The sequence below is a fragment of the Ischnura elegans genome, chromosome 3 (assembly GCF_921293095.1).
Source record: "Ischnura elegans chromosome 3, ioIscEleg1.1, whole genome shotgun sequence".
Taxonomy (NCBI): domain Eukaryota; kingdom Metazoa; phylum Arthropoda; class Insecta; order Odonata; family Coenagrionidae; genus Ischnura; species Ischnura elegans.
The window spans coordinates 103,129,477-103,136,402 of NC_060248.1; positions in this window are offsets into that span (position 1 = coordinate 103,129,477).

The window sequence follows — 6,926 nt, forward strand, 5'->3', positions numbered from 1 at the left end:
TAGTCAAAATGCCTCATGCTAAGGCATGCACCTTCGGTGCTGAGCTACTCGTGAGCGATTTTCTCTCAACAATATTTATTTTCACAACTTCGATCTCATTTTAGCTAATTAAACTAACATTAAGATAAATGGTACGGTATGGAATAGATCCACCAATAGAGATGATGAATTTTATAGAATGAACCTCCTAGAGTATAAAACAGTGCATTTGGAGAAGAGAGGGCATTATAATAATTATATACAAAGGAACCAGTTTTTCGGAGAATTAAGTTAACATAATGGATGACTAAAGTTTAATGGGAAAATTAAAACAAAAACATTTGGATTACTTTTGGTATGTCATGATAAATCGAGAATTACGCGTCAAAACCAATTTTACCTGGACATTGGCTGAATTCTCCGAGTTTTTCCTGAGTATTTCAAGAGGACAGAAATTCTTTGAGTATTCCAAGTTGTTCCGTTTTTTCACATTAGAGCACATCCAAATATTCACGCGTCTGCAATCTCGATATCCCATGAGGAATACAACCGTATTCTTTTGCATTTTCGGCATCCTGTTTTTTCGTCATGCCCTGCATATTCTTCCGAAGTTGTTGCGTAGTCGTAGGCAGAAAGCCGGAGTGAAACTGACGACAGGAATAATATTGATCTCGTAAATTAGAGGAAGCAGGCCAAAAAATCTGAATACGATGAACACGAAAATAGGCAAGACTTTCGATTCCGATTCACGTTTGATTCCGAAATTTCCCATTCAAGTGACGTAAAGTTATAGCAGGGCGAATGGAACGCCACCAATGACCTATGTTAAACTAAAAATATCGTTAGCGTGGGAATAAATGCTTCCTCTGTTGTTAGCATTCGGGAAGACATTGGAACATACTTTTGCGTCTCACTTTTAAGTTGTTTTTTCATTTCTACCCATCATTATCTATTTTTACCGAGTCATTGCGGCTGATTGTCACTAAATCTTGAATCAAACGATCATTTGTTTCGTCCCTTTTAGTGATTACTCGAGCGATCGTTTTTCGGGACGGGAAAAGCGATCGCTCGAGTGATCATTTTTCTGAATTACACGGTACCTCCCGCCGTCGATTTTGGCATCATTTCCGATATCACAGCTCGTTTTCATAGGACTCGCATCACGAAAATATATAGCGTGTTTATGTTTTCCTAAGTCGTTCCCACGATTGTCAAAATGTTGCGCTGCAATCGCTCCATACGGGCATACGCTCTGATTAGTTGATATGGGGTTTCAGTGACGGTTTCGGCGACGGAAAAAGCGACCAGACGAGTGACGAAAAAAGCGATGGAATAGTGAAGATATTTAGGTACGCTGCTCCTACGATCGTATTCAGGAATCCAGCGAAATATTTTGGTGATACATAAACATGTTACTCTAGAATGGGTGTCTAGGATGTGAATCTAGTAGGTCCACTGGGTGGCAACGATGTCAGAATCTAATGTTGTTAAATTTTTACGAATGACCTTGATGGAAAGGATTGATCTTTAGGGAAAACATATTTTTGGACGAAGGAAAGTTACAATAATCTATAAATTGCCATTTAATGTTTACTTTTATGATATTTGCATATAATTTACCGACAGTCCATATTTTTTTTCGTTTCGGACTCGTATCTTTCCGTCGGTGGGCTTATTTCGACCAGCCTAAAAAATAAACTAAGAAGTGGAGTAAGTTATTGCAAGCTTCGAAAACATATTTGCGACAATTCTAGAGCAAAAAGGAGCACGGGTTTTCTTCAAGAGCCTCATATGGTCAGAATGTTAGTATGTACCCATATGGCTGCGGAGGGCGGAAATGGATGAAGGATTGTGGAAATCAGGTAGAAAAAAATCACGAAATTTTATCTATCAGTAGCAGGCCACCCGGCGTTTCTAGGGAATGATAGTACACAGAGAAGTGGAAAACTTGGAACTTGGAATTAATTATCGCATTGCAGGATTTATGGCTTTTCTTCTTGAGCGCGTAAGGAGGTGTACCTACCCGGCAGGATGTCCAATCGCAGATGTTGCATGACGTGACGTAACAAACGGTAATGAAAAAACGACGCAAATGATGCAACCAAAAGTAGCGCTACGTGGTTTTAAGAGCATAGGATGCACCTACATACTAACTTTGATTGCAATCCGTGCATTTGTATAGAAACGCATAGCGAACAGACAAACAGACATCCTATTTTATCAATATAGATTCGTCATCGGGAATATTCTGATCGTCGACGACTTCACCCCGGAAATTCTCTCGAAGCGGAGGTGAGTTAAGGGAGGAAGGAAAGGGAAATGAGAGGGCTGCTGGACGCCGAGGGATTGGGGGACAAGGGTCTGGGGCGGATAACGCACGGACGCTCAAGTACGCCAAGCACTGTTGGGGCGCCCTCTTGTCGCCAAGATAGAGAACTGAAGAAATATGGCGCTGAGATTAGATAAGAGAGACTTTTATCGCCTATTGACCTTTGGAATCGATAATTAAAGCGGTCGTGGATTCAAGCGCTTCGCTTTGGAATCACCTGGGTACCGCAAAGGAGGGAGAAACTATTTGTTTTGGGCAAGGAAAGAAATCAGGAACATAATAACACAGATTGACCAGTGCATCGACAGGATAATTCGATGTCGGCGGAGCCCGAAGATTACATTTTGCGGCGTGGGGCGGCGCTTCATCGTCCTAGCCGATGAAGAGCCCTCTGGATTGCCATATAATAACCTCGAAGATGAGGGAGTAGTATTGAGAGAGCAATGCAGAGGATTTTGAGTCTATTCCGCGCGAACTGGTTACTGAAATTTGAGATCGAAGCGTTGTTAAGTAAACAACACAGATTAAATGGTAATGGTAAATGGTAATGAGTGCATTTTTGTAGAGATATGGTTTTATTTTGAGCAGACGGTGACGCGACCAGTTGTCAGAGTCGGTCGCGCGGCGGCGTACAAGTCGGGGGAGTTATTAAGTATTTCCGAATGACAGTGACCACATTCGGAGAGCAGTCGGATCTTCACATGAATCGTTCAATGAGTCACTCATTTCTCGGGGCATCAATTCTGGCGTGATTCTTCGTTAAAACTTTCGCGGGCACTCATCATGTCGAATAAAAACTTTTGGGCTATGTCGCCGCGTCAATTCTTGGGTGGCTCCAACGTTTCACGACCGATGCTGGTCACTTTCTCAAGGGATTCTGGTGGAAATGAGCCGTTCCCGCGGAAGTGTGCCCTTTCAGTTAATCATTACACGCACGCCGTATGCGGTCACTTTTTACACTTACAAACAGTGCTCATATTTGGCAATATGTGCAGCGACATCCGAATTTGAGCTCACATTTAGAATCACGGAATAGCTCCCGTGAACGCAGGTAGGAATTTTTAGCCCTCAATCGTCTCAGATGCGAAATCCGTTTCTTCGCGGACTTGGATCGGTTCATGAGACTATCGGAGGATCCGTTTGTGAGCGATAACGCGAGAAACAAGGTTCTCCGTTTATCTATCGATGCGGTAATGTTCGACCGCGTTCAAGGTGTATTTCTTCCAGGCAGGGAAACACCTTTCCATGCGAGATATAAAACTCGTGCCGTCGAACTTTAAATTTACCACCGGGAAAGAAAAATATCTAAGATGGGTGTGACTTAGAAGAAGATAGGTCCTGTCGCTGTTTCGGCTTTCTCTTTTTTGTAACCTTTATCTCACGCCTGAGGTCAAATGAATAAATTAAAGTACGTTTAAAGAGTAAGACTAGGAAACAGGCATTTTGACGTCTACATTTTCGCTATCTGGTTCTACATAATGATTTATATCATTAGAGCCTAATAATTTCGATTTGAAATCAAGTTATTACTTGATCTGAACCATCCCTTTGGCCAGCTAGTGGGTAAAGTTACGGAAAGGATAGGATTTTTTTAGGAGAAATTACGGTAACAAGCTGAGGAAACAAGATGAAATGCTGTTTTAATGGCAATTGACTATCTTTCATGGAAAATATAAGGTAGCATGAATGATTCCAGTATGATAGTGTATTTGAGGATGATTAGATCAAGAGTAGATTGCGATCTTTTGCGGAACCATGCTACAGGTATAATGGCGGAAAAAACGTTGGCATGGCTCACAGGTCCACGCGGTCAATCTTAAAAATGACATGGTTTGTCGTAACATGCGTCGATAAAAAATCTGAGGACCATACCAACGTTTTTCTACCTTTATCTTACTAATTAGAGGCGTTTGAGCTACGGGATGAAGGCTACCAGGTGCGGGGTAAAAACGCTGCCAAACGTCTAAATATGTAAATCATAAAGTCATAAAATATCGGTAACTCGTCGGTGGCTTTGGTATAGACATACTCCAACAATCCTGAAAACTTAAGTGAATTTTACACTCCAATGAGAGGTGCGTAATCCCCTAGCAGCACACTTTTCCCACTCATACTGCGATAGATAAAATATTAATAGCTATTCAATGGTCACTTTTCTGATGCTGGCAGACTCAAATAATTTATACTCCGAGATGCGCAATTTATGACCTCTAATAACTTACCCGAGGCCGTACTCTATAGTGGGCGAAAAATGGGTAGAGACAGGAAAGGGAATGGTAGGGCTTTGGGAAGTTAGTGAGAACGTCAATGGGGTGAAATAGAGCAATTTGCGCTAAAAATACAAGATCACACGTTCGTACAAGATCACTCACTCACCTAGTAGACTTGCCAAGGGGAAAATCTTCTAGGTGAGTGAGTAAGCTTGTACGTACCTATTTATGTGCTCTTTTGTTTTTATTTAACTTCCTCATTCCAAATTAGCAAAAAAACTCCCTAATTTTTATAAATTTATTATATTATAGCAATTTCAGCTTGTTTGAGTGTGGAAAAATTCGCAGTGCTACCAACGAATAAAATTGATGTCGTAAATTTGATTATGTCTAAAAACCTTACACCAGAAAAATGTGTCATATCAATTTACTAGGTGGTCGATTTCCGCAAGACGTCTCCATTATCATAACTTTGGCATACGCACGATGTAAGAATTTAAATCTAGATGCTCAAAATCGGTGAAATAACACAGTTATACAGAATATTACACCGAATCAATGCCACAGTTCAGCTCCATTTCCTACCATTTTATTCTCACCTTACGCGAGAGAGGTCTTTGCTCCCAATCGAAACACACCCTATTCTGACGTTTATCTTGACGAGCGCCAGCTGTATGATTAGCGAACGTTGCTCGGAGACGGATACAACTTCGAAAATTTTCCAAGACAACTTCGGGGACTAAGAGAAGGCCATTATGCATTTATGAGGTCGCCTAGATGACACGTCGGGAGGCCATCCGAGTTCGGGATTAGCATTTTGGGCCCGAGAAAAGTGTCTTTTCCTTTTTTTTCCCCCTTCGTAGAATCCAATGAGGCTCATCTCTGGCGGCGCCGTTCCGTCGACGACTTCAACTGTTTCCTCGTTTGTATTATTTTTTTTTGGCTCGGCATTCTCTCCGTTTGCCGATGCCAGAAGGCGCTAATGATTGCGCTCTTTCTGATCCGTCCATTGTTCCTTACCTGTGTTTCCACCGTCATTTTTTCCGACCACCCCTGACTCCTAGCTTGTTCCCTCCAATGTCCTCGCAGCCGCCAGACCCTTTTTAACAGCTTCCTCCCGGGCCGCTGCCGTTGCTGTCCTTCGAGCACGCGACGGAACACGCCTCCCTCGCATGGTGCGTTGTTGCCACTGACAATGGAAGAAAAAAGCAATCACACGAAATGAACGACGGAATAAGGGCACGTTAAGGAAGCTTCTGTGTCTTTTTTTTCGACGGGAGTCAACGCGCGCGAGTAATACAATGGAGAATCCCCCGGCTGGCCACTAAATGTGCTGTCACCAAGGAGCTTGTAAATATCTGGGGGCGCTGTTTCCGAGTTTTTGCGTGGTCGAAGTACCGCCATCTTGGTTTGACAATTTTTGGACTCCGACTGATATTTTGTGAGGTGGCTAAGTTTTGTTCTGAAAATGCGCTACATCCAGTGAGTAATGCTACCATAATCCCTAGTGTTTCGTCGGTGATTTTCAACAGATTTTCCCCATAATTTGCGATGCTTCTATTAATGTATAAACTCTGTGCCTGTTAGCCGCTTTATTCGTGGGGATATCGTTGAAAATATACTTTTTTACTGTAATTTTTAGGTTTCCATTGGCTATAAAAAGACTAAATACCAGTAAAAGTTCAGGTAAATGACTAGTTTACTCTCGTAAATTTTTATTTTCAGCTGAGCTGCTTGTAAAACGTAACCGTGGTGATTGATAATAATTTTTCCCTGCGAGAAAACATATTTGAGTCATAGGTTCACGAAGGCTACCGATGAAGTAAGAAAAGAAAAGGTTTACATAGTGGGTTCCATAGTTATTTTAATGTATTAAAGAGTTATGACTAAAAATTTCACCAAATAGTAAGCATTGACCCTAATGGGATTGTCAATGTTTTGGTCAAAGTGGGCGTGGCTTGTCCTACCCAAGCACCTCCTTGGCTGTCATACACCGCGCACGTAAATGTGCTTATCGAAGTCACCATTGCAACGCTAGCGGCAAACCGATTCGAATTCCACGGGAAAAGAAACTATAATTTTGGGCAGTATACCGAAATTCATATTCGAGATATTGAAATATAAAGAAATCATTGCTCTTCAATGCTGTTCTCCGCCGGTGCAAATACTGCATTGCAAACATGGGTTAAAATGGATCGCTCTTCGCTTCTTCTCGTCGCTGGAGATATTACTGGAGACCTATAAAAAGCGAGCTAAATGGCTGCGTATATCAATCTTCTACGGAAGGAACTAGAGCCTCCTCTATGTGGTCCAGTAGGTGTGGCGTTTGAGGGTTATTAACCAAAAATTGAAACTTGCCTACTTCTTCGGCTAACCGATTCGAATTTCACGACAAAGAAACTATGATT